Source organism: Malurus melanocephalus, unplaced genomic scaffold (genome assembly GCF_030028575.1).
Source record: "Malurus melanocephalus ecotype Western Australia unplaced genomic scaffold, MMel_1.1 scaffold_632, whole genome shotgun sequence".
Lineage (NCBI taxonomy): Eukaryota > Metazoa > Chordata > Aves > Passeriformes > Maluridae > Malurus > Malurus melanocephalus.
This window is the reverse complement of record NW_026623864.1, coordinates 2,795-13,565: the sequence shown is the minus strand read 5'-3', so window position 1 is coordinate 13,565 and position 10,771 is coordinate 2,795.

Here is a 10,771-nt window from a genome sequence, read left to right as displayed (position 1 = left end):
GTGGCTTCAGGCCAGAGACCCCACCCTTCTCTCCATCACCTCTCACTGTTCTACTGAGTCTGCATTTCTACCCAAGTGTGGCAATGCATCTCTAGTTTTACGCAGATAACATTGTTAGTGCCAGAAGGAGATTAGGGAAATTGAAGATAAGAGGTAATAACTGACCTACAGCTTCAGAGGGCTGGGGTAGGGTCACTGCTCTCTGCAATGTCTGTCACAGTTGGGTTGGTGCTCATGCTGGCTGGAAGGGATGGAGGGAAAGACAGTGAACTCCAAATTCAAATTTTCCTCTATTATGCATCTTTATTTATATTAAGTGGATGGGTTTTAGCAGAATATGTAATACTTCACTACACTGCTAGATACCTGGTATTCAGAAATTAAAATGATGCATAAGTGTTTGATCTTGTGATTGTTTTACTGTATCTGAACAGAGATAAAGCAACACAAAGCTGTAAGTTTTGCATGTGCATATGTAATAAAGTTAATTTTTTAAGCTCTGTCAATTCTGAAGCAAGATTCACTASGTCACAGAGTTGGGAAAACACAACAGCTTACATAAGCTGTTCTTCACACGTGCCTCTCTCAGCGAGGCTGTGATATTGTTTAACAACACAGACGTCTGCGATGTCTTGTTGCCCTCTAGTGATGCCACTTGATTTCTCCACTGCTTACTTTAAAAATCTCTGCAGAGCTSAGAGCTGTCTGCCTCCTGCCTTCAACAAACAAATCATAACTTAATACTCGGTGCTTGAAATCAATGGGAAAGCGTGGGTATTCCTGAATCCTCATAAGGAATAAGGAACCTGAGAGCAAGCTGACAGGAAAAATGTCACCAGCATAGCTGGCTTAGCCCAGTGAGATTAAAGGGAGAGGTAAAATGTGGCAGCCACTGTCACTATAGAGTGTAAAGGTGCCCAGAGCCTTCCCCTAAGCACAAATCATCCTACAGGGCAGGGCTGCTGCTCTTGAAGGGCTCCTGGAAGCACTCACAGTTGCTGYTTTCCTTCCCTGTATGACAAAACACCACTGACAGAGGGAACAGTCAACTACCTATCCCAGACTGCACATTTGCACTATTAGTCGTCACTTTTGTGGTGAAGTGTTAGATTATCTTAACATTAACTGATCTTTTTGAGGCCATTGAGGTGTCTGCTTTTCTAGCTAAGGTCATCTTCATGTCAATCATACACAAAACCCTAACTAGGTTATGAAAGAGGAACACAGCTTAATTTCCTTTTATTACAAGTTTTACAAATGGCTCTATTACTGGTTTATACTTATTCCATTATTTTTAATGTGGTCTCCATAGTATTTAACATTTAAATTCCAACTCAAAACACAATAATGGAAAGAAAAATGTGAATCCAGCAGCTGTCACTCAAAAACCTGTCTGCGAGGTGCACTCCTCTGTCCCCCCTTTTATTGTTTCTCTTTCCTGTAACTTCCTGGTCTTATTAAAAAAACCCAAAACATGGCTATTTCAAGAGTTTCCTGAAGAATAAAACCGAAATGAACATAGAAGGTGACCTATTCTTTCTGAAAGCAGAGCAATGAGATAGAACAGTAAGGCAACTCCAAAAATTCAGGCTTTGTTTTTGTCCTCACTCCAAAGGTAGTAATAACTAACACAGTAAGGCATAAAATTACTAGTGGAAATGTAGGAAATTTTTTAAAGGGAGAATCTTCAACTGTTAATGCCCAAATTTATTTTTTCACAATGTCTTGGGGTTTTTTTGCTTTGAAAGTCAAAACTTTAACAAGGCTATCAAGGGTAAGGTGGGTAAGTGGACTATGCTAATGTGGTATTTTTTTAAGGGGTAAGAAGAGRAAAGGAATTGAGTAATGGCTGAGAAGAAAGTGGTTGTCAGATTGTCAGCTGAAAATCTTCCCAAGCTGAACTACCCAGCCAGTTTGAGAAGCAGCAAGGAATACATTCAGCATCTGCCTTTCTGATTTGCAAGCCCAGTTGTCTTATGCTGAGCAACCATTCTCTTGAAATTAAGCTTCTTAAGTTTTGCCAGCAAAAGTAGAGAGGTTCTGCAGTCAGCTGATGCTGCTGTTCTTTCTCCTGAAAAAAGCTGAGCTTTAAAAACTTTCCCTCCATCAAAATCAGGACTTAAAAAAACCCTCTCCTTTTATTAGGCAGAACACTTTGTTATTTTCTATCTTATAGAAACCCAGGATTAGCATACCAGCAGAATATGTTATGTGTGTTGACACCAGATTAAGCAGGAGTTATAGGCCCAGTATATTTAATAATCTGAGAACTGCTTGGAACAAGCAGGGAAAGGCAATGCAACCATGACTACAGGTTGAATTTTTTCTTCTTTTCCTTGCCTGTATCACTCTCAAACTACTGCCTCTTGCTAAAGGACAGATGTGACAAACTTTCACATTTCTTGTTTCCATCTGGATAGTTGTTTCCCCTGAAATTATTTTAATCAATTTTTCTGTGCATTTATTTTTCTTATGAACTTACATAACTCATACTTTTTTAACTTGTGAATTTCTTAAGAGTAAAAATGTGGACAACTTGGAGCATGCTTTGAAATTGAAATCCTAAAGAATTAGTTCTTATTACTACCTTTTTAAAAAGCCCAGATATAAGCTACATCTGTAGTACAATTATGGTAATCAAAGTACAGGACACATCATGTGACATTTTCAATAACATGGAGATTTCAAGATGCAGAGCCAAGAAAATAATATTTSGATAACTGGGGAAGTAGAGGATCACGTCAGAATCAAATGCCATTCATTGTTAGAGCCAGAAGCATTTTCAAGTGTGAATTTAATTATAAAACTTACAATACCCTCAATCAAAACAGAATAAGGGATCTCATGTAAAAAACAGTAACCRTTTTCCCACCTTCCTTACAAAAGTCTTTTACTTATGGTCCTTTTATTCTTTTAATTCAATAAAAATTGAAAGAACTTTGCATCATACAGCTGCATTTAGATCTGAGGTAGATCATATCTGCATCAAAATATAATAAAACTATTACCTACTGAATTTTGTTTTGTTAAATAATACAAAAAGGGGTGTGCTTATAAAAAAAACTGCACCTCTGGACTTGTTTTAAAATAATCTATTCCTTACTTGGCTTAACAAATATCTGCTTCTGAAACAAATACAGGTTAATTGAACACAATTTTCCTTAATTACCTATTTATCATGTTTTTCATTCTCACATGGTGTTTGTCTGCCCTCTCAATTAGTGCAGTGTTTCACTACAGATCTTGGTAAACAAGCCTCCCTTTCCATCCATGTTTTTTAGTGCTCATTCCAAATGCAGAGTGAGCCCAGGACTGACTGCCTTAGTCACTGGATGTCACTRTTGCAGCACTGAGAGCTTTTGTATTTTAGCTGGAAACAGCAGCAACTACACTTGTATTTCGTTCCTTCATTATTATTATTATTATTGGTTTGCATTCCTGCCCAGGCAGCAGTCAGTGGGAGTTTTATCAAAGTTAAATATTTAGAAGTATTCAGGCCTGAGGATAATTTGTGCTTTCAGGGGAAAATATTTCATTTAACTTTTGAAACTCTTTCCATTTTAATTTAAAAGCATACCCTTTTTTATTTCTGCTACTGTGATAAGAGTTTTATTTCTACATATCTTTTTATTTTATGTATGCACAGTGTACATATTTCTGCCACTCTATATATACACACACCAATATCAAAATAATATACTTATTTATGAATACGTATGCACATTGATGTTTCTTTGAATGTTCCAAAATAATTTCTGGTACACTCATGTAAGCTGTAAATTTAAATAATTAACTATTGCAGAAGCTAACATATCTACCCCTTGCTTTAACAAAACTGAGATAAGGCTAAGTAGTGCAAAAAACACAACTCTGCATGTTCAGAACATTGAAAATTGACTAATCTAAGCATGCACGTAAGTAGCTTACATTGTCAGTCTACTTATGGGCGGTTTTCCAAACCCCCTTGAGTGAGAGCTGTGTAATAACAGTTCAAAATCATCAATTAGAAATATAATGACAGTATTATTTAGATGCTTCTAACTCTTGTTTAAATAAAAAAAAAAAAAAAAAAGAGTGTGATTTTAGACAGAAAACCACAGAACAAGCAGAATTTCCCATTCACAGGACTTTCTGCTGATTTCTCAGAAAGCTATGAGCATGCCTGTATTTGCTTTTTCCTGACCAAGGATGAACAGAGGTGAATTTTTTTTTTTTCTTTACAGAGAATTTGACTGGGAGATGCTAGTTGTGTAGATTCTCCTCCAGACTGAACCCAGGCCACCTAAAACGTCATTTTGGGTTTTTTAATATGCCAACATCTCACAGGCTGAGCCCTCCTCTGTGGTAGGGCTGGCGAATAAATCTGCTCCAGGAGACGCACAAGCCGTGCCATAAGGAACAGCAAAAGGACGCCCTCAATGTGCTTTCAGAGAGGTATTTTAAGGGGATGAGTAAGTGTGACTGAGGACACCCGTGAGAGGCTTTTCCCGGCAGACAGAGCTGGAGCCCCTGCTGCCACAGGGCAGACCTGCTGCCTTCTGCTCCCCCTGCCCCAGTCCCTGCTGCCACAGGGCCAGACCTGCTGCCTTCTGCTCCCCCAGCCCCACCGTGGGGACTCTGCTGCCAGCAGGGGCTCCCAGCACCCTTACCCTGCTTGTCATTTCTGCTCCATCACCTCCTGCCTCCTGATGTCTGCACCAGACACAGGAAAGCAGCCCAAGCACATAACCAGGAAACCTGTTTCCCAATCTGCTAGAAACCAAAATAAAGCATTACCAACAGCTACTGTGATAAAGACCTGCACTTCCTGGGGCTGGCTGCTTCCTCCCCAGCTCAGTGACCTGTAGCCTTCCAGGTGTACATTTGGAGAGGAAAAGGCTTCTCTAGGAATTACAGAGACTGCAAATGTCTTTTGGAAAACATCACAAACTTTGTCTCTTTTCAGTTGCTATCCAGCATCTAAGATAGCATCTCTAAACAAAACAAACTTTGAAGTGTGTTCAGAAGAAATCATTAGACAGCTAAACCCAGCCAGCTGTTGCTGTGACAGTTATTGCACATGCTTGCCAGGAAATAGGGGACAATTATTTACAGTGGTTATAACTCTTAGAACGATTGTCTGCCCTTTACCAARTTCCTGCCCTCCAAGAAACTGGGAACAATTTGTGTTTAGCAGATGACAGAGCACTAATCCATCTTCAGCAAAGCTTATACGAAAAAGATTCGTATTCCATTGATATTTAATACTACTTGTATGGTAATAGAAAATAAATAATAAATAATGAGATTAGACATGCAGAGGAAGTCTTATCAGCAGATTGCACTTCAAAAAAGGCAGTAGTATTGGATTAAAATGGAAAAGAGTATGCTTAAAGTCCAGCAACATCCTATTTTGAAATGAATCAATCAAGAGAAGATTGCACCAAACACGGAATACTCTGTACGCTGTAATACTGAAGCTCATAGCACAAGCTGTGTGTCACAGGTCCCGTCAGACTGCTCCAGGTGGGAAAACTCTTTCCAATTCATTAGGCAAGAGCCATCCCAGATGACTGATATCCATCAAATAAGTCAGTGATAACATCATTTGCTCCTTTGTTCAGAAGCAAAATTACTTCAAGGAATAGGCTGGATTCAAAACATCTCTTCAATGCAATGGTTTCATGGCAAACACACAAAACAACATAAAACTAAAACACATCCTTGGCAAGACTGCCTTTCCCCAGGAGATGCAAAATTGAACACAATGCCTTTCACAAGAGTTTTCCATTTTGGCTTGATCATTCCAAAGTGAAGAGCAAACATCTGGAATGCTGAGCAGCCAAAGTCACTTGAGTGCATGCCTGACTCTGAACATGTAGATGATAACTCTAGAACAAGGCAGTACTTTTTAAAGGAGAACAGCACATAACAGGTTGCTCCAGAGAAATTTACTGCCTGCTGCATTCTTGTCTCATGCAGCAAGTTCAGACATGTTGGTGTGCTTAGTAACTGGGTGAATTAAWCAATTTAAACTGTATCCACAGCAGTTCTTTAACAGAAATGAATTAATGATGTCTTATGTAAAAGATCTACTCAAAGTGCTACCAGTCAAGTGAGAAAGGAGACTGAGAAGTCTATGAAAGACTGACAGCAATGTAATGATCCTGCCTTGCTCACTAGAAAAAGGCCCAGTTTTTAAAGGTTTTCCTGGGTGCTAAGTACATCCTTAGTAAAGCAGAGTTTGGTACAACTGTTCAGAATGCTCTCAGAAGTATTGAATACATATGAAAAACTGTGGCACTGATGAGAAAATCCAAACAGTGCTAATAAAATCCTAGTTTGCTGAGTGACAAATTTTTAACTGGCAAGAATCTCTCACTGCAATATTCTCATCACCTCCCCTSAATTAGCCTATTTTAATAAGAAAACAGGCAGAGAAGGAGGATTTTTTATAAAGCTCATGTGCTGTTGGTAGAAGAAGATTAGGAATTACTCTATTTTTCTTTGATCCTCTGCAATCTATTTCTAGCACTATCCAAATCTCCACTASATGCTGGCAGAGACCTGTCAGCTTACCTGATTTCTTTACAGCCTGGGAGATTGCAGAGGTGATATTTTTTGCTTACTTACGCCACAGGGTAACAAAATTTGCCCAGAGCTAAGATGCTGTAATACACACACCCTGGTCTAATCACTGGATAACACTTCTAATAGACACATATAAATTTCTTCCACAGAATAACCCTCGCAAAGACAAGTTACAGTTCTGGCACTTACGTTGCAGAGAAGCTTTTAATACAAGCTCCTTTCAATAAATCAAACACAGAAACAGTTTCTTCTCAATAACTAAATACAAGTGGAACATAGATTTTTTTTTTTTACAATCACAGTGCTGTGTTGGACTATATTCAATTAGAGGTGGATAGACATTCCCCCCAATAGGCTTTTCTCCTCCAGTTCTATTTTAAAAATTTGTTTCTTGTTGAAGAAATAGCTGATTCATAGATACAAGATGCCTGTTCATGGGGGCTTTTTGTCCTATCAAGARATTCACATATAATTTGACCAAAATAATTTTTCTTTTAAATACTTTGTAATAAAAATAACAACAATAATAAATAGAATAAGGTGATTGCTTTGATGCTATATGCAAAAGAAAGCCTCATATTATTAGATTGATTTAAATAGTTCCAATTTTTAGTATTTTGAGGGACAGCTACAACAGGTCTGTCCTCCCCCCAACCCTGCAATTCTGGAATAAAGTAGCATAGATTTTAACTGGGAATTGAAATTAAGGGAAGAGCTGTATATGCAGAAAGACWTATTGTGATTTCCAGCTTCCTTCAGGAAAGCTCTGTTCATTCAGTTCTTCCTTCCARTTTTCTTTTACAGTGAGCTGTAATAACACACAGCATTTCCTATTTGGTCAAGACAGAGAATGCCAGATTTTGAGGATAAACCATTTCAGAAGTGTGTCAAAAGGCAAATTTCTCTCTTATTTTYGTTTCCTTACTTCTGAACTGACAAAAATAATTAGAAGTGTGGATGCTTTGTAGCATCCAACAGAGGCTTGATTAGATTACAGATCCAGGGTTGTAGTTGCTCATACACCAAAATGCAAGAAGAAAATGAAGTTTTTCAGCACTTGTTCCACAGATGTGAAGTGATATGTATACAGGCRAAAGTATTTTTAAAATTCAAGATATTTCTTCCTTTCTATTATTGTAGTGCAGGAAGCAAAAGACAAAGTCAAGCATAGCAAGAAAGCAAAGTTGAGCATTTTTCAGAGTTCTCAGTTGCTCGTGAGAAAAAATAAATTAGACTATTCATGAGAACTTACACAAATTAATAATTTTTAACATAATCATCTTGGACATTACAATTTTCTTTCTTATACAAAGACCATTAGTTGAATTAGTGCTATTGATCAGGATGCAAATTTGGACTTTTTTGGTTGGGTTTCTTTGGTTGGGTTTGCTTTTTTTGGCATTACGTCAGCATTGTAGAAATAAATGAAGAACACAGGCACTATCACTGGTTTTTGACATTTAAAATAGAATGGTCTTGCAGGTTCCTGACCTGTGCTWTTTGGATACAAAGTGTAAGCAGGTGGACAGGCCAGCTGGAAAGSAGGAGGAAAAGTAAGGAACGGAAAGAAATTTTAATTGCTCAAAACAAGAGACACTTATTTAAAGATGAATCCCTGTGGAGGTTTTGTAGGTATTTTTGGAAAACAAAAATATTTATGCTAAAATAGGCCTTCCCTCAGAAAAGAGCATTTTTTTTCTGAAACTAAAGAAATCCAAGAAAGTACCTTCAGCTCTGCAATAACCAGCAGGRCTGTGCAGAGCACACCAGGCCTGGAGCTTTCCCTCCAGCTCACAGATGGACTTYCATGCTTTATGCCAGTGCCTGCAATGTGTCTGCAAAGAACCCATTTATTCTCTATTTCAAAACTTGAAAGCAGACAGTCTGCTCAGTGTGACTTTATCAGCAGGTAAGGAAACTCTACCCTGCTACAATATACAMATCTGAGGTTGAACAGTGGAATATGTCACTGGATTTGTGCTTTGTTTACTCACTGTATGATATACGAAGAATTTTTTTGTTTACACGCTTGGATTTTCTAAAATATAAGGATTCAAACAAACAAAAAACCCCAAACAGAAAAACAAAACCACAAAAACTCCTCCAGCAAATAAAATCCCCAAAACACCAATGGCTTTTCCCACTATAGGTGGGAAAAGATACTCTCTATATGTGGTATCAAGCAATGGCTGTGGGGGAAAAAAATCAATCCTGCACTGAGTATATTTCTGTATAGTGATGAAACCACACCAGTTCTGTGGTATTACAGTGGGTACTTCAGATCTCATCTCTTCTATTTCAAAATAAGCAGACTTTATTTAAAGTGGAAAGCTGAATAATTACCACGTCACAGCTGGATGTATTTCAGCATCCTCTGGCACATCTGCAAGTGTYTGGCCCTGGCAGATTTTGGAAGTCCCCTGTCAGAAAAGGAGTTTAACCACCAGAGGGTGAGGAAACATTCCCAAGGGTTCAGGTGTGTCCTTGCATGGCCACGATGTGATGCATCACAGTTTTGTAGTATTTGCTCATTACTCTCCATGTTTTTTTTTTCATCTGCAAATCCTATAGCTTCCTGGAATTATGCATATTAATTAAATTACAGAGGTTTTTCAGTCAACTAGACCATATAGAAACCTGTGAGGTACAACTTCTCTGYAGACAGGGGTTCCTATTAATCTCCAAGTCTGGAGTATGGAAAACCTCTAGCCAGGATTTAGAACACAATTTTTTTTTCTGGAATGACACAAATAAGACAACCTGATGAGAAACTATACTTTACTTATCACTGTTGGTATAAGATTTAAGCCTTTGGAAACAGAATCGATAAAAAAAAAAAAAAACCCAGAAACTGGGTGTCTTAGCAGACCTCATAGTAAATAACACACTGAGTTGCTCTGCTTGAAATTCTGGAGCAAAAAACTCAAAAACATATTGATTGCTTTAAAAAGTTCCCTAGATGAACTTCTGTATCTCTTTGAAATACAACAGTTATTGCTTTGGTCAATATGACCAGAAACTTATTTAAAAATTCACCTCCCAGCCCTAAATTTGTCTTTACATTGTTATTAAAGTCATTGCACTTCAGTTAATGCTCTTTACACACAGCAGTTTCCTATCTGAACAAATGTTTCTGATTATAAATACTTTATCTTTGGAATCTGCCACAGGAAGCATGTAGCATGTCATGAGTGATTAAAAGGCTATGCCAAATKAAAATTCATGGCTCTTTATAGTATATACACACAAAAACCCAACATATGGAACATCCACTAAGTCTTCTGTTCAATAACTAAAATAACTTAAAAGAAGAAACAATAATTTAATAGTCTAACAGTAGTGAATCTTACTGTATATAATAAAAGCTTTGGGGTTTTTTTTYCAGCATTTTAAGCCAAATTCCTCTTCCAAAATGGAATTTTTAATCCAAGAAAACAGGAAGAATATTCTAAATGAGTGGTGAAGCTAATGGAGATACAAGCCAACTTTGCCTTGCAGGATCAATCCACAAGTCTATTTGCCTGCATGTCTTGTAGCTGCCAAAAGCTTTATTGCTTCAATTAAAGAGAGAAACTTCTTGGTAGAATGACTTTTTGTATTTGTTCCTGCCCACAGTTTTGGATATAAAGGAGATGAGGAAAGAAATACCTGAATAAAGGCATCTTTTAAATTTTTTGTGAGATGCCCTTCTCATCCATGACTGCTGCACTAAAAGCAGAAAACCCACCCCCAAAAGTATGTATGTATGCATGACATTAACTACTTTTTTAGGATAAGAAAGAGCGAAAAGATTTCAATCTATTTTCTGCAAAATGAATTCATATTGCTTCCAACTCACTATTGAAAAGTAAGACAAGGAGATAAAGGAAAAATCTTTCACAGTTGCTAAGTGCTCACTCTCTTCCTGCCCAGTCACCAATTTTTGTCTAGCTTTTCTTTTGTTTATTTGTTCAGGTTTCTAAGTCTGAATTAGAGCCATGAAAATTCTTTGTCTGGAGCTAAGGCGGGCTATACACTGAATAAGCTTCCACAAAAGACACATCTTCACAGACAATCTTAGCCAAAAGAATACTAAAAAAAATTGTTCTGCAACCATCTACTTTAAGAAGAAATATTAAATGCATCATTTAATTAGAATCCATTTTCATTTCTTGATGTTGCTTATTTTCAAAATGAGCTGTTTAAGCATTCCATGCTTCTG